Source organism: Manacus candei, unplaced genomic scaffold, assembly GCF_025592945.1.
Source record: "Manacus candei isolate 608988 ecotype Guabito, Panama unplaced genomic scaffold, ASM2559294v1 h1tg000003l, whole genome shotgun sequence".
NCBI lineage: Eukaryota > Metazoa > Chordata > Aves > Passeriformes > Pipridae > Manacus > Manacus candei.
Window position 1 is genome coordinate 3,856,691 of NW_026138051.1, and position 23,841 is coordinate 3,880,531.

At 41.6% G+C, this 23,841-nt stretch overlaps 1 protein-coding gene across 6 annotated transcripts in view; it reads right to left on the bottom strand.

The window, feature by feature from the left end:
- SLITRK4 (SLIT and NTRK like family member 4) overlaps positions 1–23,841 on the bottom strand; it is a 122,182-nt gene that overhangs the window by 11,711 nt on the left and 86,630 nt on the right. For 4 of the 6 annotated variants that reach the window (XM_051789085.1, XM_051789094.1, XM_051789077.1 and 1 more), the window contains one exon: positions 7,742–7,824. The gene's annotated coding sequence lies outside the window, so the exon portion shown is untranslated. Of the gene's footprint in view, positions 1–429; positions 633–1,306; positions 1,407–7,741; positions 7,825–23,841 lie in introns of those variants that run through there. The other 2 variants (XM_051789105.1, XM_051789114.1) reach the window with 2 other exon arrangements.

A 23,841-nucleotide genomic window follows, 5' to 3' on the forward strand; every position in this document is an offset into this window, starting at 1 on the left:
GCGGCCCCACCGCTTCATCTCCCTCCCACTCCCAGGCGCCGTCCTCCCGCATCCCTGCCTCGCCCACGCTCGAGTCCCCTCTTCTCCTTCAGCCGCGGGGCCCCGGCCGGCGCCGAGCGGGCACACTGCGGGCGCTGCGCGGGGCTGGCGGCGGGGCGGCGAGCCCGGCCAGCAGTGCCGGCACTACCGCAATTTTTTGCCGCAACCGGCTCGGCTGGTGCCGGGTCCCTTCTGTCGTGGGCGCCCCGTCGCCCTCTGCCTCCCGGCGGGGGAGGGCAGGAGGGACACGGGCGCGCACACAGGCGCGCACATGCCAGCCGGGAGCGGTGAAGCCCCGCATCCCTTCCACCCTCCCTTCGCTACCAGGCACGACCGTGGTCCCTGCCGCCAAACGCTCCAACCTCCCCCCCACCCCCGCCGCCCCGATACCTTTGCAAAGTCCAGCCCGCAGCGCATCCACACACCCCCTTCTCCAGCCCCGCTGCGCAGATTCTGCTCCCCCTGTCCCTCCCACACCTCCACCGGCTCCTCCGGGCCGCTCCGATCCCGGTCGCTCCGCTCTCCCAGGAAGGATGGGAGAGGGCAGCGCTGCTCCTGGTGCCGCTGGCCAGGGCTCCGGGAGGCGGGCGGCTGCGGAGAGCGGCGAGCGCGATGGCAGAGAGGCTCCGGCAGGAAGCCACTGTCGCCTGCTCGTGTGGCCATCCCCCCCCCCCCATTCCCCTTTAAAACATCATCAGTAATTATTACAGCAATGAAAACAAAGCCCTCATAACAATTAGAAGAAATTAAAACGCCAACGCACACGCGGCCCCGCCGTGCCCCCACCCCCGCCCGCACTCACACGCCCGGCGGGGCGCCCGCCGCCCCCGGCGATGCTCCCGGCGGACAGCCCGGTACCGTCCCTACCTCGGCGCCCGGGGTCGCCGCGGCCGCGCTCGGCTGCGCTCCGCCGCTCTCCCCGCTCGCTCTCGGCTCCGGCGGCTCCGCGCCCGCAGCGGGCGGCGGGGGCAGCCGGGCGGCCGCCGGGGCGAGCACCCCTGGCCGCGCGGGGCGAGGGGATGCCCGGCGCTGCGGTACCCCGCGGGCTCCGCCGCATGCAGCAGCAGCAGCAGCAGCAGCAGCCTGGCTGAGCCCTGCCCCGGCACCGCGGTCCCCCGCACACATGCGGGGAGAGGATCCCTCTGCACACGGGCGCCCGCTCCCATCGCACTGCTCTCGCCCACCCCCTGCACGCAGTGAGCCCCCTCCCCTTCGCCACACGCACACCCGCACACTCACACACACACACACAGCACACGCCACGCACCGAGCGCCCGGGCGCTGCTTCGGCGGGCAGGGAGACGCCGCTCCGGGGGAGCAATCCCGGCGCATCGCCGCCGCCGGAGCCTCTCCCGCACGCCCGGAGGCGCCGCGCCGCCGGTGCCGCTGCCGGGGAGGCGCCGGGCTGCGCCCCCGCGGGGCTCAGGCGGGGTCGGCGGGGCGGGAGGAGCCCCCCGGGCCGGCGGGGCCGCGGGGCTGCCATGGGCGGCAGAGGCAGCTACAAGTGCAGCCCGAGGCGCGGCCGGGACGGGGCATCGCGGGCCCCTCGCCTGGAGCCGCTGGGTACCGCGGATGGGAGAGCGGAGCGGGGAAGGAGAGAAGAAAAGAAAGAAAGAAAGAAAGAAAGGACTTCCCCCCCCCCTTCCTTTTCTATCTCCCTCCCCGCTTGAAACAAAAGTAGAGGTGGAAACTGAGTGGGCAGGGTGGTAACATTTGCTGCATTTAATGTGGATTGCAATTATGGAGCGAAATCGCTGCGAGGAGACATACTCGAACCGTTCTTAAGACGGCGCAGCTATTTGTCTATCTTATCCTTTGTGGTTAGGTGGAATTCCTCCTCTCTGCCTAGGTAACAGCTGCAGTCTGATGGAAAAAATCCTCTAATGTTATGCACTTGTGCTAAACAGATTCTGCTAATTAGGAACTCTTATTGACTCTACCTTTCATAATACACTTTAAAATGGTAATGAATACCCCCAAACAAGGTGACATCTCATTCCAAAGCAGAAGAGTCAGTTAGCCAAATGAAATCTTGCAAGGGGAGTTCAATTGCTTGCCCTTTACCATGAATTCTAACGTGATCCAGTTAGAAAACTGTTTATGTGCTGTACACATACCAGTTGTGAGTCCTAGTTCTGGGCAGTAAACACCAGGGAATGGAAAACAGCAACTGCTTTCTTCATTTACTGAAATGAAATAAATAGCTTGCTCCAAAGGCTGACTGCATGTAATTGAAATAATTGCAGAATGTTATTTTGCATTATGCGGTTAGATTGATACCTGAAAACAAATGCAGCTGAGGCATCAATAATTTGCATATCACAACAGAACTGAAAGTGATCTGTGATTAATATTCAGCCAATTAAAAACTGAAGTCTTTAAAATGTAAACTCCCTTAATTATTGAGCCATTAACAAAGTACTGTTCACATAAAAGGGAATGTGTGTATATAAAGGGCCTGGTTTAGACGGATTTGCATATAGTTTAAGCTGAATTTTTCCAACTCTATTTAAATAAACCAATTAATTAGAGAGCAAAGGTCTAGAATAAAACTCATTTAGAATGATATCTGTCTTATAGCTCTGTTTTAATGACAGGCACAGAAATGCAGGTGTAAGGATCAAGATGCCTATTTTGTTTAACCAGCTACCTTAAGTGGTATGTCAAACTCATTCCTTGCTTATTTAGTAGGTGAAGGAGCATATTGACAGTTTCAAAGAGGTCACTACTCCCACCACCATTCAGACAACTACTTAAGAAGACTGAATCAAACATCAAGCAGGGAGCATAATAAAATATATTTTAACCCAGTAAACCATGATACGGGTATGTATTTGAGAACTGAAATTGCACTATAAGCAAATCATTCTTGTTTCTATTATAAGTGGCTACTGCCAATGGCAAATGTTTATGGTGTTGTAGAACTTATCTGAGAAGGAAACTTAGTTACACAACACAATTTCATTATTAGGGTTTTAGTATGTCATATATTTTTATTTCTAATCTACAGTCACAAAAAATAACTACTTCTCCAAATCTTATTTAAGTGATCTCTAAGCTACTTGCCCTACCATTACATCATGTCAAACTCACTAAGATTTAGGCTTATATGTCAGGACAACAATCCAAAACAGACTGAGGATAATTTTAAAGTATAACATAAGCACAAGCTTAAGGTCAAGACTGAGATCCAAGATGATGATGTGCTTAAGGAATAAAACACTTTAAGGGGTGTTTTAAAGAATCACTTGGTTGTACCCCTTTTCTGAAATCCAGCTAGAGGTTCTATCATTATCAGTAGAAATTTTCTGTGTAGCCTGATGGTAGACAGTAATTGGAAGACAGCAGAGCCAGACAGGGCAAGTTGGAGTATCTGGTCTGGTTTCCTGAAGTTTACGAGATTACTTCAGGCTACACACCATGCCCAATATTGTCATCTCTAACCTTTTCCTAAATTTCCTGCTGTGATGGAACCTCATTCATCTCCTTTGATTTTTTTCCCCTGTCTGTTGTTTGCCACAGCAGCACGTATTTTTCCTTCTTCAGCTTAGCTTAAGGAGAGCAAAAGCTAACAGGCAGACAGATTCATAACAGGATTTTCTGCAGAGTATTTGAAAAAAAAGTAGAAATGTGAGACACAATACTTCCCACCCAAGCAGACACACTCAGGGTGGCATTCAGTAATTGCACAATTAGCTTGTTGATAATGCCATTGCCATATCTAAGTAGAAGTTCTTGGGAGAGAAAGGTACTTTTTACTCATCATTCAATCTGCTCAGAAGTTTCAGAAGCCTATTTATATTCTATTTCTTTTCATGTTTTTCTGAGAGCTTCTAAATAATACTTCTCCTTTAAACATACAGACTTTCTTGGTCACCTACCTCTCCCAATTTAATTCTGGGCCGATGCAGGAACTTGAGACTGAGCTTTATGTGCGTTCAAAGTCTGTCAGGAGAAAAAGCTTCCTGTAACAGAGTCATCAAAATGCAGAGGCCAGTTGAGATGCTGACTCTACTGCTCACAGCAGGAAACCCTGGAGAGCATTTTCCTCCCACCATTTGACACACATGCAAATAGGACTTCAGCTGGGAAGTTCTCTGCAATAAGTTGCTTTGTTTTTTTCATCCACAGTAATTTTCTGAGTGAGAAATGAACTGTCAGGAAGCAGGAGCTAAACATCCTACTCCTTCCTGGGCATTTACAAGTACAGTTTAAGATGCAGCACCTGAAATCAGGCTGTATGTGTGCACTTGAGTGGTGGGGAGGAGGTGTCTTTGCCAGCCACCTACCTTCATGTTACCTATGAACACGTGCTCATGCTAAAGGCTTTTTCCACAGGCTCCCAGTTGCACTTCTCTGCTCTTTTTCCAAACCAAAGATACCTATGACCCACACACCCCTGGCTATTGGAAGCAGGAGACCAAGACAAGAAATAGCAATTGTCATGAGAAGCACAGGAGCACGCTTTCCTTGCTCATGTGCCAACATCTCTGCTGGCCACCAGTGAGCAAGCCTGGTGTATCCAGCTGCCAAAAACACACCTGGGAGAGAAGAAACATGCACACATATGTGTTGGGGTTGCTCTGTTTGAAAAGGTTCATGCCAGGAGTAGAAACTTATATAAAAAGTCTCCAGAAATGAATGGGAAACCATTTGGATCAGACTCTATTTTATAGTTGTTAGGTAAGCACTACATGTTACTCCTTCCTTTTCCGAAAGAATGGTAAAAATAGCCCCAAAGTTAATGTTTAGGCCCTTTGCACAGGCCCAGGTAAAGAATAAACTGTTTTGTTTGAACATGTGGAAATCTGGTTAACAATTCTTTGAATACGAAAGTAAAGGGTTTTTATGGGCTCTTTCTGTTTCTGGGGTTTCTGTGGATAAACAATTTGTGTTTAACAGGTCTGCAGCATGTTTCTGCTCCCAGACAGATCAGTAACAACTGCCATACTCAGCAAACAACATCCAACACAGCAGAGTACGATGACTGTGCAGTTCTTTCTTATAATAGAGCTTCAACTAATAAGGACATAGCCTTTTGAGGAGGAAAGAAAAAAACAACCAAAACCCCAATCAATAACTCCACCCACTGGCCCTGTCTTCTGTGTATTTTGCCAGACTGCCAGTCAGAAGAGGGGGAGGAAGAGCATCTTTGAAAACTCTGTATGTATCTGAGTGAGCCCCAGCATGTACATCCTTTTAAAGGTACAGTGTGAGAGCAAACAGTGCAAGTCTGCAGCAGACTGAAGACAGACCCACTGAGAAAGAGCACTGTGCTAAATAAAGTGGAAGAAACTGTCAGATATGTCTCTGCCTGTCTCTCTGCTATTTCCACCTAAATTATTCCATTTCATTCAGAAACCCTCTTCAATGCACAACAAGTAACCCATTGCCTGCCCCCAGGAAACCTGAGAGAACGCTGGAAATGTGTGCATCCCTTCAGCAGGGATTACCAGGGATTTTTAGTTCCATTTTTGCTATTCATTTGCAATGAGTTGTTGTCTTGAATGTTCGATCAAGTGGGCAGCTGCTGGTAGCAGGTCTTCTGACCAGTTCTCTTTGTAAACTCAGCTTGTGGGGATGTCCAGCTCCATAACACTGTGCTTACCAGCTTCCCATAAGACTATGCTGTCAGAGCACAGTGGGTAAGCATTTAATTTCACTAAATTGCAAAATGTCCCGTGCTTTACTTATTTTCTTTCTCTCTGCTCATTTACCCAGGGGTTGTTCACCCTCCAGCTCACTGTCAGAGGCTAAAGCCAAGTTTGGCCTATATCCTCTTGCCCCCTGAGACAACCAAGTGTGAAATCAGGAGAAAGAAAATTTGAAAAAATAATGGATGAAGAACATCCCTGGGATATTTTTCCATAAGGTTTTATGGTATAAGGTTAAGCCTAGAAGCAACTGCTGTTGTCCTACCCAAGTCTCTTGTGGAAACTGCTCACTAACTGATTTCTTGAGAAGAGAATAAGAATCTTTAGAATAAGGCTCCTGTGCTAGAAAATTCTGACATTATTGAATACACCAAATCATGAAATAACACTTCATCCTCCCTGAGCGAGCAGCCTATTAGCTGAATAAAAGAACTATGCCCATGTACAGCAGTGGAAATTTAAAGAACTTTGACTGTGGTTGGAAATGATGGAGGATAGGAAGGAAAAAGGTACTTTAAGAAGGGGAGAAAATGTACTGTGTTACAAGACATGGGTCTTTGTTTGCTCCTAATAACTTTGTCTTCAACAGTGGAGCAGGGGAAATCTTTTATGCTATGAATACCAAATCTGTTAGGTTTCCAGTCAGGACTAGATGGGTTGAGGTCTCTTGACATTAACAGAATATGAATTTAGAATATTCTAATTTAAGTCCTCACTCCTCCATATTTTCCTCACACATCAGACTGTTTTTTATCACCTTCTGGAATTCCACAGACCTAAATGGGGCTTCTCACATGTGTAAGGGCTGATGGTATAACTGCCTCATTAAGCTACCTACAAGCAGAAAAGTCTTTTACTTCATTTCTTAGAAGGTTCAAGAATGAAGTTTCCTACAAAATATTATGAAAGAGAATCAAGTAATTGTCATTCAATCTGTAGAATGAAAAATAAAAATTCTATTTTTGCTGAAGTTTAAGCTGGTGCTGTCTCTTGGACCAAGAGCTTCAAGCTGTGACAATGGGGGGCAGGGAATAAGCACAGAGCAACTTGCCAGCTACTCTTGTCTCTCAGCACGAGAGTCACTCCCCAAGTCCTGCAGTTCCTGTGCTCATCAGCTGACAGACCACTGTGGTAGAACTAATAGGCCTCTACAGAAGAAACCATGTGCTTTAGACTTGTTGCTTGATTTGAGGAATAAAGTTACTAAGGGGGAAATATCTGAAGCAAAATTAAGTTGTTGCATGGGTTTGCTCATTGCTCTACTTTAATCTGCTTTTGCTTCTGGGGCTTCTTTTGCAGCTGCCCTAATTTCCTCTACTTTTACATTTTCTATTAATTTCAATTAAAGCCTCCATAGGCTCATGAGCTTACAGACTTTTTTGTTATTGTTTTTAAAAAAGAAGGCCAATAGTAGCTTTCCTATTGCCTCTAGACTACTGCAGAGGAATGTAGAAGCATGGTCTTTCAAGAAAGGAATTGCAGCTACTTCAGTAACTGAGTTGTGATATTTTTTTTTAACCTAACGATTAAACACCTGTGCTGATCTGATATAAACTGGCTTCAGGGAAGGAATGCTGAACCCACAACCGAAAAAGAGATGTTTGCTTTTAGCAGCAAACATTTTGACACCATATCAAAATGATCATAGAGTTATAGAATATCCTGTGTTGGAAGGGACCCACAAGGACCATCAAGTCCTGCACAGGACATCCCCAACAATCCCACCATGTGCCTGATAGGACTGTCCAAATGCTTCTTGAACTCTTCCAGGCTTGGTGCTGTGACTACTTCCCTGGGGAGCCTGTTCCAGTGCCCAAACATCCTCTACATGAAGAGCCTTTTCCCAATATCCGACCTAAATCTCTGACAGGGCTTCTCTCTCAGGAAAGATTGTGGTTGAGATGGGTGTCTCACCCTCTTTATGGATTTCTGAGCTGGGTGAAGGTTGGAATGTCCTCCCATTATCTGGCTGCCTCACATAACTGTCTCCAGGCCCTGAGCAGCCAATCCAGACTACTCCAAAAGCAGGTAAATGAAATCTTCCTTACCTTAGCAAAGATGTAAGCACAGCAATAGGTAGAGGCAGCTCTGCTGCATTCTCCTCTGGATGGATACACCACGGAACAGGGAGCTGAACCATCAAAAGGAAGATGGGAAAACCCCATAAATATCTTTAAAAAATTAAAGTTAGATTTTTATGGTGTGTAAAATAATTATTGAGAATAGTGAAGTTTTTTAAATTACAAGCTGAAGGGTCTTGTTGTACTCACGTGTGATCTCTGGCATTTATTGGACCCTCCTTGAACCAGCTCACTAACCTCAAAATAAGTGCTTTTTTCTTCTCTGGGTTAGGTTAGTTTTCAGCCAAATTGTTGAACTGAACTTGTAAAGTGCTCCAGAAGTGTTAAAGCTGATGTGTGATTAGTGGTGTGAGTACCCAGACACTTATGGGGGTGCGAGAGAGATGGGACAAGTTATGGGAGGAGAATGAGCTGGACTAAACACAGAGCAACAGCATATATTAAAAGTTTGACAATGTTTACTGCAGCTTCACAGTCATGTAAATTTAATTTTAATCAAAGTTTATTTAGAAAATTAAAGAAGAAAAGTAAAATTCCGTAGAGTTTCCTCGCTCCACCAGAACAAAGCCTGTTATTTTCTCACACTTGGGCCTTCTAACATTTAAAAAGGAAAAATATCTTTTCTTCCCACATGTCCATGAAATCTCATTTTCAGAAGAAACATTTATGCATATTTACTAAATAGTGAAAGAATCAAAGTCAGATTAATGTGAAAAGTCTAAACTGATGCCTGAACGTTGGTAACATTGTAGTCTAAAGGCAAATTCTAGCATTATTGGAATCCTCTTAAGGCAAGAGGAGGATATACTTGTAGACACATTCAGTATAAAGAAAGAAATCAAAAACAATGTCTCTGCTTAATCTGAAGATCTGTAACCTGAATACTCTTTTGATATACAACATTTGAGGTCTTCTCCAAGATATGAAGTTATACCCTGCCCGGGCAAATCTGAGGTCAGCATGCTCTGAACAAATTTTATTATATAAGTGATTAATATATCAGTAAAGATATTCGGATGTTAACATATCAATAAGGTAAGCAAAAAGCAGTGAAGGAGGATTAAGAAGAAAAAACTACTGTGTCCCAATGAAGGGATTGGAGCAGGGATCATGCTGAACAGCTGAACAACAGGCTGGAGTGACTGGAAAGAGCAGCAGAGGGGATGGTTTTAGAAAGCTTGTACAGAGTTTGGGAGGCTGGCTAGGAGTGCATAAGTAATATTCAGAGACACCTTTATCCACTAATGGAACTGACAGAAGCTGACAATTATGACAACAGTAATGAACCTGTCTTATCTATTTTAAGACACCTTGTATGAAGAATTCAGAGAGAAAGAAAAAGAAGATTATTCTTTGGTTGGTTAAAATACCATGACTTCAAGGGATTCCCTTTCTGTTCGCTCGGCATGGAAAATATACAAAAGCACCATAATTGCAGAGCATTTAAATAGGTCATTTAAAATAGATCCTACAAAGTAAGAGGAAAAAAAAGTCCATCCTACTTTAAAGCAACTTTTCTAACAAAAAAAGAAAGAGGACTTCCTTTTATCTTCTTATTCGTCTATTATCTTCCATCCTTTAGAAGGTCAAGAAAGCCCATAGATTTACTTTAGAAAGCCTGTAGATTTACTTTATGTGGCTGCTTTTCCTCGAGATTAGCCCAAATGTGATGTCTTCTTGATGTTTACAGATGCCAGGGGATCTAAGCCATCTCATTTTTCCTCCTTTCAGTTTGTTCTGAAAACACACTGTATTGACTTCGTGCCATTTTCTTATGCTCTTTTTGTGCTGTTTCCTCCATCTCTAAGATCATTCTCTGTATTGTAGTATTGAAGGAAACTTTCATTGAGATTGTGGTGGATGTAACTATATTTTGTTGGCAGCATTCCTGCTAGTAACCCTGTGGTTATCATTGAGGTTGTAAAGTAATTTTTGGACAAAGTCAAGGTGCATCTTTTGCTGAAGCCAGTGAAGCCAGAGTCAGCTTTGTTTAAAATAAGGGTGTCTGATGCTTTCCTATTTTAATATGTAAATTACTTTAGTATGTGATGACTGTTTCTCAAAAATAAACTTTACTTCGGTGTGCAAATCAGCATTAGCTCATACTACAAGTTCAAAAACAAGTTATCTGACACCATGAAATGTTATTCAAGTACTGTTTCCCTCCTCAGGTTGTATCTTGTTAGTTTTGACAGATGCACGGTGAAATATAATAGGAGCTGAAAAGGTCTTTATCTGTATCCCTTTGGCCCTTTAAATCTGATGTATAGCTGGTGGACCACTATGGATACCTGCATACAATGGTCCAAACTTCAGCTGAGGTCAGTGAGACTGAGTTTGTCATTAAGGTTTCAGTTTAGCATCTAATTTTTTGGAACTACCTGTCAGCATATTAATGAATTTCTCTACCTGTACCCAAATAGGGTTGGGCATTAAAAAGTGCAGTTTAGGAGCCAGCCTGTAAAACAGTGAAGTCAAACTCATAATGCTCAGTCAGACTATTTATTATCCAGTTTGGGGAAGTAGTTAATCACATGCATTATTGCTGTGCTCAGTAGCAAAGTCCATCTCTCATTTACCTCTTCTGTTTATGTTTGTGTTTATGTGTTTGTTTTCCAAGTCATAGGAGAAGAGTATTTCAGTTCTAGAAATTTACTGAATAGGTGTTAGAATGTGGACATTCTTGCACCTTCCAAACCCAGTATTATTATTGTAGTCAGAGTTGAGAATCAGTATTCTCCAAGTGCATCATAGAGGCTAACAGCTGAATTTTGTGGCCTTTATTCTGTCAGCTTCTCTCAGGTCTGGATTTCTTTCAAGAAGTGACATCTCTATCGTATGAAAAATCCCTACCCAACATTTAATCATTTTGTTGTATTTCCCTGATGATTTACATTTTAATTAAAATAAGTATATTTAAAAGAAATGTTATTTTTTTAAAAAAACCCCTAATTTTCAATGATACCTAATGCTAAGCAGAGCTGATAATCCTAAGGTAGAAATGTCAGATATGAAGTACAGGAGAACAGAGTAAGGAAATTACCCCAAAATATTTATCCTGGGACAGTTACATTGTGATTGTGTCACGGGCAGTTCTATGAAAAAGGACATTAAAGAGGACATTCTCAGATATTTTCTCCAGACCAAGGCATAAGAGAGCTACCACATATAAATGGAAAAGGGAACCTTTTGCTGGCTTTATACATTCTAGAAACTTTCTGTATCTGAAAGGAATTAAGAAAGCAAACGGAAAGACATAAATTGGAACACACAAGCAAACCAGATTCAGAAAACACATCAACAGTTCTGCATGGAATCCCCCAAAAAATCATTAACATTTGAAAGTCTGCCAAAGTTCATAGCTGAAATTTAAATTTTAGAAAACATTTCCTCTTGCTCTGACAATAAATATTACACATGATGTAACATTCATCTCAGCTGATAATGTTCCTTATAACACATCTGATGAATCACCACAGTTTTTAACACCCCGTCACTTGTCAGAAGGAAAAGCTGAGGAACAGAGGTTGAGCTTATTTTTTATAATCAGGAGTAAGGACTCACTTAATGCAATGATCTTTGGAACATACTCTGATCTGTAGGTGTCTCTAGTTATTGAACTCCTATTCAGGTAAGGAACATTAGGTATGTGGGTTTTTTGCCTTAATTGCCTTATTTGTATACATAAACACTGGATGTGGTGGTATGATATGATCAAGGATTCCAGTTCTCAAATTCCTGACTATCAATCCTTTGTTCAAGCCACAGTTCCTGCTGCATCTGCCTTTGTGCTGGTCTGTCTGACTAGAAAAATCACATCACTTTTCTTTGTGAACTATCTTGAAGGTTTCAAATGACAAATGTCAGGAACTTTAATCCTCTCTTTTTCCAAACAATTTGTAAATCAGAACCATCAGAACACACGTGCAGTGAGAGAGCACAACCTGTGCTTTTGAGAACACCGTGGTTCACTGCATCTCTCAAGTGCTTTGAGCTTACATGTCCTATGATTTTATTTCAACACCTCTCCTCTGTTCTCTCCAGCCTGTGTTTCTCAGGAGTGAGCCAGCAAATGCAGATATACAGACTAGCACCTGATAAGGCCATTTGTTAAGTAGAATTCTCATCTCCATTACAATCTTGCAGCTTCCTATCATTATGTCTAGGTTAATCAAAGGCAATTACAGAGCCCCAGTGAAGCTGCCAGAGATCTATTTGGATGCACAGCAGAATATTTATGCATATGTTGATATACACAAGGACTAGTTATGCATCCTTTGACATAATTATTTTCACTGCCATGGATGGTAGCAGAATCAGGGCTTGAGGAAGGGCAAGCAGTGATTTGTTGGGTGAGTTATTATTGGCCTAATGGCTGCTTAAAAATGCTAAGTTTTTCACACTGCAGAAATCAGCCTGCCCTTGTACCTGTGAAACAGTATTACAGGCTGGAAAATTCTCAGAAGTGTTGCACTTCTCTGCAGAACGCAGTGGGTGTCTGCATGTCACCACACAGGGGGGGCCCTGAGACTGCCCTGAGACCCAAATTAGGTGATGAGCAAGTGGATGTGCATTGCCAGGGCACAGAGCCAGCACCTCTGTGGCATTTAGTCCCTGTGCAAGGCATCCAGGTGGGTGGGAGGTGATGGGGAGAGGAAGCACATTGTGCTCCTGGTACGGGCAGAGCTGCTCCAGTTTTATATCTGCTGAATCCCTTAACCTGACACTTGAACACCATAGCAGAAGAACCTAACCTGCACTCTTAGATCTAAGACAACAAAAGCTCTGTCTCTGCTTCCAGAGGGCTGGGTTTGCTCCCCAGTGGTGTGCAGGATCAGTCAACACAAATTCATGGCCCAGGATTGTGTCCTACTCTGCCTTAAACTCCTCCTGACAGTAGGGCTTAACATTAGCAACCCACTTCCCATCTCCCTTCTAGCTCCACTTTCAATCCTTATTAAGTCTTTTTGGTGTTTTGTCTTTGATTTGGGGGCTTTTTTTTTTGGCTTATGGGGTTGTTTAAGAAAAGAGAGAACCTATATGTACAAGAACCAGTTTGAAAAACAAAAATCTTTGTTAAAATCGGAGTCTGCAATACTATTGCAGACCAAGATTCAACTAATGCAAAGCTGGGCTATTTGTAAACACCTTCTCATTGCCAGGGATAATGGAACAAAACATCCCATACTGGCAAGGGCCAGGGAAGAGCATTATCTGCAAGTACTTTATCCTGTCACCTCTGAGAAATGGAGGAGTTGTGCTGGGAGTCAGCTGAAGTGAATGCCCAGAGCTGTCCTTTGCACCTGAAGAGCCCTCAGAGCTGCTCCAGGTTTGACTATCATTGACCTAGTGCCTTATTCCCTGCCTTGTTCAGAAACTGGAGCTGGAGGTCTGGAAAATCTCTGGAAGTGAAGTTGTGAATTTGGGACACAAACTGTTTCACAATTCAAGATTCCAATCACAAGTTTCAGATCAGACTCAGAAAGTGAACATGCTCATGTCACAGTTACATGAGTAAATCTGCCTTCTGCAGCCATCCCTGTTTGGGATCCCAGCCCTTTTCACAGCAGTACCTGCTCCACAATTCCTGCAGGGCCGTTCCTCTGGCCTTGAACAACAATGCCAGCACTCGTGGGCAGTTGGGCTCAAACACTAAATGAGTCAGAGATCATCACAGATCTATCTTAAAACCTTGTTTAGAGTTTAAGAACAGGTTAAGCTACCTGTATAGATATATGAAAAGTATTTAAGGGCATCGACCTCTGCCCCAAAATGCTTTAGTAAGGTTTTTTTTTAGTAAGATCTTAAAAGAGCCTCTGTTGAAAATGCACCTTCAATGATTTGGATTTTTGTCTATTTAACTCATGCATAAATTCCCAGGAAGGAATATGCACCATCTACTGTTACAGTCTCTGCTTGTGCTTTCTCTGATGGAATAGCAGCTGGACCAAACCTATACTTTGTTTCATCAAGGAAAGGGAATCTATTCATGGTTGAAAAGGGTTTTCTTCTGTAATTTCACAGTGGAAGAATATTTCTTGGCTATTTCCATTGTTTCTTCTACTGGAGCTGGCAAACTGAGGAATGCTTAAAGCATCAGTGTTTTCTGAAGAGCTTTTATTATGCATTATTTTTCGACGATTCTGAATCTGGAATAAGCTAGTTGCATTTCAGTGTATTAATCACCCAAGTTATCAAAACAAATGACTGATCTGCTAAGACAGCTAGCACTGCTTCTAAGCTGCTCTGTGGGGTAAAAAACCTGAGAGCTCCTCAAAGAGCATCGTAATTGTTAATTAGATAGGAACTTGTAAGAAGACAGCAATGAAATTAAAATAATAGCTTGGTCTAACATACTTGAAAGTCCAGATGTTAATATCTGATTGGGAGGAGCTCTGAATTGCGCTGAAGCAAGTTCCAGAATTTGCTTCTTATTATTCAGCAGGCAATCTGTATGCAATATTTAACAAATCAGGCATTTGATGAATAATTGTTGACAGATCTTGTCTGCTTCACTGCTTTTCACAGAACTGCATCAGTGAGACTAGACACAGCATATGTCTAGGAGGTCCCACAAACTTTTCTACCATTTTTTATATACTCAATTTCTGAAATACACCAAGGAACAATTCATATTATCCCTTATACAGAATCGCTTGTTAACGGGTCTGGAGGAACCGAAAATCTGCTGAAGTGCTATCTGGAACTACTGTGTGGACCTGTTTGAAGAAGTCCTTGTTTGATTTAAGAGTATCTGTCGACCAAAATTTGGCTCTCAGCAAAAACACTTTAGTGATCATCTGAAAGAATGCAGCACACATGATATAAATGCAAGTAGAAACTCCCCCTATTAATTAGAAGGGAGAAAAGCAACTATTTGCAACTTGCTTTATCTGTAATTTATCATTCCTGAACACAATTATCCGCAGCCTATTTTTCAAGTCTAGAGCCTTTAGATATTATTCAGTGTTTGGTAACTTTCTGTGGATCCATCTGATAAGAACCTACTTATCTTCAATTTGCTCAGATCTTGCAGAGTGTCCTCAGTCAAGAATTGGGCTCTGGGACAGAAAACAACACACTTGTGTTGCAGATTGATGGTCCTGCAGCCAACTGACTTTAAATTGCAGGTACCATTTGGCAGATAGATAAAAAACAGCCCAGTCCAGGGACTGAGCTGGAAACTGTGGAGCCTTAGCTTGGACTCCAGAGCAGAAAGGTGAGCAGGCCTGGGCAGGAGGATGAAGGGCCACCTCTCAAGCCAGTTACCAGCTGAGCAGCTCCTCGAGACTGGCCATGAACAGCAGGGGAAGGCAGGCTTTGCTGAGGTCAGTTTTTAGGAAGGAACTGGCTGGTTCTCCAACCTAAACCAAACAGTCCTTGACCCCTCAGTGCCTGTTGTAAGCTAGACATTGAGCCTTGAAAGATCTCGGAGACCTGGTACAGAGATTTTGGGTTTTGTATCCAGATTTTGAATCCAGCCCCTTTACTGTAGAATAGGGTGACACAAAAATCATTCCACCTTTCCTGTATAAGTAAAGATAACACTCTGAAACATTGGGTGATGAAACATTGGAGCAGGTTTCCCAGAGAGATGGTAGATGCTCCATCCCTGGAAATATTCCAGGTCAGGTCAGATGGGGCTCTGAGCAACATGATCTTGAAGATATCCATGCTTACTGCAGGAGGGTTGGACTGGATGACCTTTAAAGGTCCCTTCCAGCTTAACCTGTTCCATGATTCTCTGATTCTGTGGTCTGCCATGGAACCAATATGGAACTGATAATGGTACAACCACACACAAAATGTGGGCAGAAGATGAGATTTCAGTTTATGGTTTAGCCATTTACTGGAGCTGGCCAGCATTCAGAAGGCACAGAGAAATCTATATGTGTGTGTTTGTAATACTACAGATAGAGTGTATTGAATGTTATGGAATGGCAATTCATCTCTTTTTTTTTTTTACAAAACTAATTTATGGACAGATTGCACGAAAACATGCCTTAAATTTGTTATCAGCTATTAATAGGCAGGCATTACTGATTTTTTTCTCTGTTCCAAAACTGGATTAAAACATAAGCTACAGGAAGGTTCTTAATCGTTCAGACTCTCTCTAAATATAAGTTGTGACTGATCTTTACTGGCATGCAAAATATTATAATTAACATACCATGATAAAAATGGTACATTTTCCACTACGGGAAATTGTTCTCTATTAGTAAACCAACCAAGTGAATACCTACTACATATTACCACCAGCATAATTCAAAATAATATGCTCTGGGGATATATTTGTTTTGATTCCACTTGCCCTCTGGTACAGCCCCAGTAGGGTTGTTGCTGTGTATCGGGAGGGAAGAAGTGTCAAAGCCCACCAATGGCTGTGCATGCAGCTTGCTGGCCTGGGTCACATTTGTACACTGTGAGAGATTTACTTCCAGCCAGTGGAGAAAACTCCGTGTTTTGTTACGAGTACAGGTCTTTGCCCACGAGATGGCACTGTGTTTGCCACTGCAGTGCTAGACAGGACTGAGTGCAGATGAACTATAACAGGAGAAAATTAATCCAGCTGTAGAATGCAGAAAAATATTTATCTTCGTTCTTAATTTATGCAAAGAAAATGTAATTTCTCATCGTTTTCATAGCTCTACATTTCAGCTGTATAAGACTCACCTTCTAAGGGAACTAAAGGGGACATTTTTCTTCAGTGTCAATGCAGATACATTTACATATCCACATTTTGCCCAAAGCTGTGCATTCACATTCATTGTTGATTGGGCACAATTTCCACTTAAACCCACAAATGTTACAGGCTGACTCAGAAGTTGCTGAAATTTCATAAAACTTTCAGCAGAGCTGGCAACTTGCACAGTTTAATAACAGTCAGAGGTAGCTGGATGTCACATTCATCTGGTCTGTAAGAAAAATATTTTAGGAATTATTTTTTTAATATAAGATATTACAGAAGTCTCTACAGAACCCAGCAAAGGAAATGTCATAAAATGACTCAAAGACACTGGTGGCATCATGTGCCCATTGAATCAAATACTACACAAGACAAAATTACAACCATCACTGCAGCAGTGTTCTTTACAGCAATAACACATTCTGTGATGGACCATATTAATTGATAATTGTAAGCCTAATTTTTGCAACAGGGAGAAAAAGGACCCTGTTGAAATCTAATCATGATTGGTTTATTATATAATAGGTATATATAATATACATATGTGTATACATATAAAATATAATGAAGTATTTACTGCTACACCTGGGACAATTGACACAGAAGATCAGCCACTATAGAGCAGACATCTTATAAAAAAACCAAAAAAATTATGATGCAGAGTCACTCCTGGTATAGCCTGTGCCCTTCAGGGTGGGAAGCATGCCTTGAGCCCCAGCAGCATCCCCAGGGCAGAGCAGCTCACCAGGACACGCCGAGTGGGACATGGGGGCCCAGTGATAAGGACCTGATGGCCAACACAGGGTGTATTGAGGGGCTAGGAGGGTTGGGAGTTCCGGGGCAGGGGTTTGCAGAGGGACTGGGAGGGATGGGATGAGGACTGGGATGGGGGAGACTCCAAGAAATCAAGAACAACCACTCCCCTGCACACTGTGACACTTCCACAGCTGACAGAGCAGCTGCAAGGGCTGTACCCACCTAAGGCTCTGTGCAATCAGCTAATCCAGTCAATGAGAACAACTATAAACTGGGTTATTCAGCTCACACATATATTTAGTATAAACTGACTTTCAGAACTATGCTGACACAATTCCTTTTTCACAATTGCTGTATAAGCAGGTAACCCACATATTTTAATATCCTTAATATCTTCAGTTGTACCCGAAACTTCCTCTGCATTGCTCCCTAATATTCTGAGGAAAAGCCCTGACTTGTCTAAGTCTACTAAGATAAAACTATTCTCATCCACAGACTGAGGTTTGTACTCTGAAAGCTTTTTGGTATCCATTTCGAGTTCAATGGTTTTTCGAGTCAAAAGTCAAATTTTCTTTCAAAGAAACATTCTGATGGTTTAAACAAATCCTACTAACCAAGCATTGCTCCCTAATGACTGAGATTAGGCACAAAGAGCAGGTTTTTTTCTATGGTGATTCCAATTCCTCAAGACTTTGTAGTTTGCTTCCTCCCACCCTGCTCTGACTTTCTGGAGTCCAATGTCACACTGTTCTCTGTTTTAGCTTCTGGCAGGGGATATTTTTTTTTAATTCTAGCCTTCTACATTCGTGTCTTACAAAAGAAATCATATACAAAAAATTAGCAGAAAGAATATGAGAACCTGACTTCAGCCATCTGTGGAAGCTGGAAATCATTCAACATTCTTGTTAGATTATTTTTCCACCTTTTTTCTTCCATGCTAGTCTGCATAGGAACCAATAAAGTATCCTATAAGAGCCCTTGTAATCCCAAACCTGCCTTCTCTTCCACAACAATAATAAAAAAGAAAAACTATTGCTTTTTATATCTAGTAACTTACATTCTGTTCCCTCCCTGAAGGTACCATTGAAGTTTGCACTGGAGTACAATATTTTGCATCTTTGCTTTTCTCAACATTTTTTCTCTTCTCCTTACAGACAATTAGTGAGAGAAAATTCCTCCAAGAGTGTTGAACTCAGATGTTCTGTACCTTGAACTCTGACTTTCCTCTGTGCTGAAGATGTTGTATATTCTAGATTTCTGGGCTCAGAACACTTTTTTGTTTTCTCCTTGCTTTACAGAATTCCTGCTGGAGTTCTGGTGGACTAGCTGTCAGAGGCATATACTTTGTTTGATATTTTCAATCTAATGAGGGTCTCAAAATTAGAACAAGCCCTTTATAGTGACAGTGAATGATGACTCACCATATAACAGAGTCTCCTAGACAGATAATTATTTAGGCATGTATTTCAGCAGATCATCTGTTAGGTGTCTCAGAGCAAGAGATTATTTTTTTATCAACTGGGAAGACAAGGCAGGAAGTTAAATTACCTTGTAGGCAATACTGACTCACAAGGGATAATGGGAAGTCATTGGAGAGATACAAACATGTCCAGGCTAAAACTGGCCCTTCTTGCTTAGTGTGTGGCATTTGAAGCTTGCTAATTGTCAAGATTTTCTTGAGCATGTACCTATCTGAGACTATTCACAAGACCTGACTTAAGAGTTTTTTTGCTTAAGGAATGAATGGATTCAGCAGTGATTTTGGTCTGAAATTGTCATCCCAGATCCTGCCTTGGGAAGAATTATGGTTGCAAAGAGACTACACGGGTAACATGGTCTAGCCTGCCATCAGTTGTGGTTAAAAATTGTTAGCAAAACAGCCAGAGTAGCCCCAGGTTGTGTTTATATTCCATTTCATTCATCCTGAAAGAAAACATCACAGGCTGAAGGAAATTAATGACACTTTTGAGGTTCTTGAGGACGGACTTCAAATCGTGGGCTTAAAATTGTAGCCTGAGCAATTTGCCCATCATGGTGACCTTATTACATTTAGATGAGCTCCTTATAATACTACCCAGGGGCTTGGCTTTTCATAAGGAGTCAAACTTCATCTTCTGTAGTGGCTCTGGGCACCACCCACCAGAGCTGGACTCAGGGGTGTTTACCTGGGGGAGTTGTGGGGGCTGCTTAAGACTATTTATGATATCTTGGGCTGGCAAGGCCTGCTGGAAAATGAGAGGAGGGATAAATGGACACAGCACAACCATTTCTGATACAAGGCAAGCATTATGCATTTTTCAAATCCCTGATGAAAATTTCCTCTTTCCCCATGACACATACGAGGTATTTTTTCTCTTAAATCTTGTGTCTGTATTATCTCACCTTTGTAGCTTTTTCCAGCTTTAATCTTGCTACAAAAGCGTGTGGGTCAGACATCATATCTCAGCTTCAGTTGTAGTGCAAATACTTATAATTACTGCTGCATCAAGTTCCCAGCAAATTATTTCCTCTTGCCACTGAATTAGTGCTCTTTCAGGTTCTCCATAGATCATCTCCCTAGTGACCAGTATTGTAAAATGAACCTCTGAAAACAACCACAGATTGCAACAGGAGAAAAGAAAAACAAAAAGGTGGTTTAATGTGGAAAAGCATGAACAACTTTGTTACTCTTCAGTTGCCCTGAGGAAACGCTGCTATTCTGACAAGAAGTTTTTGGGTGGCTTTCAGGTGATGTTTGTAGCATCCAGGGACAGTTGTGGCCTCAGAGCTGAGAGATCCATATATTTGCTAATCCCTGGAGCTTTTTAGAACTACTACTGTGTTTTAATTTTTATATTGACAAAGGCATAAACATTCTTCTAAGGGAACTAAACCCATAAGGTAGGGCTCTTCATATTTGGATAAATGACAGTACCCTTTAAAAAAAAAGGAAAATAATTGAGAACGTCTTACAAATGTGAAAATTAATGACATTCCCTTATGCAGTCTTTGACACAGACTCACTCTGGGTTAATTTGACTTAATTTTAAATGCTTGCATGATCCCATATTTTTAATTTCTTTATCTAGCATTCACATATTTTCCCAACTTCTTTTTTTTTTTAAAGCAAGAAATCTTGCTTATGCTAAAATAGCTCCATGAAATAGCTCACATTTGAAAATAAAAACACATTCCTTTCCAAAGACAATGCCAATAATTGGAACAATTATGTAAGAGGCGATGCTGGTATGTGCAGACAGCTACCAACAGAGCTTCACTGCAGAAAATTCACTTTGCACTGAGACAGCAGATACTCAGGATGTTAGGAGTGGATGAGAAAGAAGGGAATAAAGAAAACCATATGTACTGGTGAAGTCCTTAAATACAATGGTTAGATTAGTACAAATGCAGTCTGTGGCACTATTTGGTGTACACACAAATACAGTGTTACTTACAGTAACAATCCAACAGATAAAACCTTGTATTAAAATCCAAGACAATCTGGACAAAAAAGGCTGAACAGATCTTACATCACTACCTGGACACTTTTATATGTCACTGTTTATTGTTATGGTCAGTGTTGGGATTACCAAAACCAGGGGGCTGCTGAAATCACTGTGAATGTCAAACCCAGCAACTGTCAACCACTGAGCAAATAATCAATGTTTTCCTGTCTGCCAACCCTTTCCAAGCCATAATTGTCCTATTTCTCTCACAAGAATTGAAGCTCACCTAGCTATGCACATTCTTGATAAAAAAAAAAAAAGAACCAAACCAAAGCAAAACAAAAAAAGAATGTTTTCATGGAAACCAGCTTTTTCATGTACTTTAAAAGAACAGTATATTACTACTTTTCTGTTATTATTTATATTGTGAAATATCAATACATATTTATATCATCCCCTTGGCCTTGGGTATATCCTAGCTCTGGATTTAATTTCTCTGCAAAGTAATTTCCATTTTCTTTTATTTATGTAATTTTAGTTCAATAGTTTTAGTCAACCCATACAGACCTGAAACTTCAGTAGCTATGGCTAAAACCACCAAAGCACATTATCATTTGTCCATCTTCATCTTGGAGAAAGAAATGTAAACAGCCTTTTCCTCTAGGATTTAAACAATCCAAAAAGTTGCAGAGAATTGCTATTAAACCACACATCCAGAGTGAGAGTAGCAGCAAAAACTACCACTTTCCTAATGTAATGATTTCCATATCCCCTTCAAAAGTGCTTGAAAACCCACAGGATTTGTCTGAATATAGATGGGTTGACTATTATATGAGTTTAGTGCTTGATCCAGGCTGCTGACTCTTTGTCAGTCATGCTTCAAAAGGAAAAGGATAATGATCTACTTGCCTAAAATCAGATGCATCATTTGGATGCTCCGAATCTCTTCTCAAGAAGAGCCCTTGAAAGGAGTCTTCAGTGTTAATAACAAAATAACAAAATGAGATTATAAAGAATAAAAATACTAAGCCTCACAAAACCAAGCTATTTTTTAGCAAGAGCATCGACCTAAATAAAGAAAGGCTGCTCTGTATTTCCAGATTCTGAAATTTTGATCAAAATACAGAAAATCAAAATTTTCCTGAGTGAATTAAAAATGTCATTAGAAGAGAATAGAAGAGATTATTTTGGTTGGAAAGGACCTGCAGCAAACATCAAGTTCAACTGCCTGACCAATTTGAGGCTGACCAACAAAGCATGTTGTTACGGGGATTGTCCAAAAACCTCTTTAACCCTGACAGGCCTGGATCATTGACCCAGCCTTGCTGCCCTCTGGAGACACTCAAGGACCTTCACATTCTGCTTAAATTGTGAGGTTTAGAACTGCACAAGGGCATCTTTCCTAGTTGTTGCTCTATGTCACGTCCAGTTAAATCTTGGGTTAGCAGATAATTTTCAAATCAGTCCAAAAAAAAAAAAAAAGTAATCAGAGAAGTAAAAAAGCCTGCAATGAATTAATGTTTCAACCCTGATGAAATGAACAGTACTGCAGAACATCAGGGTTTAATTCATCCAAGACTCAAAATGTTGGCTGATGTCATTGTGAAACCTCTCTCAATGATTTTTCAACAGTTTTGGGAATCTGGAGAGGGCCAAGTTGTCTGGAAGCCAACAAATGTTGTCCAAATTTTCAAGAAGGGCAAAAAGGATGATGCTGGAAACTACAGGTGTGCTGGTCCCACTTCAGTGACTGGTAACATTACTGAGGAATTGTTAGGTTGTGGTCTTATACAACACACTATTGGCTGTGAAAATTCAGATTTAGTTCAACCAAAGATCACAGGAAAGAATTATGACTTGGTAATTGGATTTAGTCTAAAAGATCATTCTAACTTTGCAAGAGAATTTAACTTCACAGGTTCTTTCAACTCATTTCTATACCTTCTTTTTGTCTTGTATTTATGATATAGGTTACCATAAAAGAAATGTAGAACTACTGCAAAATTAGAAACAGAAGATAAAAATAATTCAGTGCTGTACCTGACAAATTGCAGGAGTTTTTGCATCACTTCAGTTCAGCTATTCTGTAATATTCCAGACAATATTTGCATCTTAATGCTTAACTGGGTGACCACAAGGCCAAAGCTGAACAATTAATTTCTTGTGTTTCTTTTCGTTTAATTCCTTGACACTTCACTTATCCTTGCAAAAACATAACACTGAAACCCTGCCAGCAATGGAATAGGAAAATGCCAATGTAATCAGCCACCAGAAAGGCACTTGAACATGGTGAGAAAATGTCCTTGAGCCTGAAGAGAGGTACATAAATAAGTGTGCAGATAACAAGAGATACAGAACTTGGTGAACACTGTGTTATTTCCCTGCAATAAGCAAAAGCTCTTTTTAAGATGTATAGTCAGAGAGAAAAAAAAAGGATCATCAGGAAGGAAATACTACATGTTTCAAGAAATGTTGACCATTATTTGTGGTGTTTATGGTGCTACCGGACATCGTGAAGACATCTTTGCTGAAACACTCACAAATGATCAAAATGTTGGGGAAGGAACGTGTTCCCTGTTAGAATTGCAAAAGATTTCACGGGAATCCAATGTGAAAATGAAGGAGGTTTAAATCTCACAGTCTGTGAAGCAAGTCTGTGACATTCAGCAATTCTACCCTGACACACTGAGGCCCCACCCCTGTGACCAGAGAACTCAAAGGAAATTTCAGATAGATTCCAGTGAAAGCAAGGTTCAAAGTGCTCATAAATCCAAGGAATAAAATGCTAAATTTGATGAACAGTTCTTCTCACATACAATTCTCATGTGTTCACTCAACCTTTGGCTTGACATCACAGATGAGAACCGTTTTGTAACAGACTGGTGATAAATTTAACTGACTAAAATATGTCACTTCTTAAATGAGAAAAAAAGTCTTCAGTAGTCCTATAAAAAAAATTAATTCCTCTCTAGTTTGTTTTGCTGAAAGCCTAGTATATTAACGCTTGTTAAAAGCAAATGTACTAACAAGAGTCCTAAAAAGAAAAAAATGAAACTAAACCTCACATTAAATTGCCACAACAACTCTCCTATTTCATCAGTGTTCTTTGTACACAATGATGCAGCTCTCCATAATGTGAATTTTAAGAGAGAATATCTTTCCAAAAGGCTGTATTACATCATAACACAGTGTAAATTTTC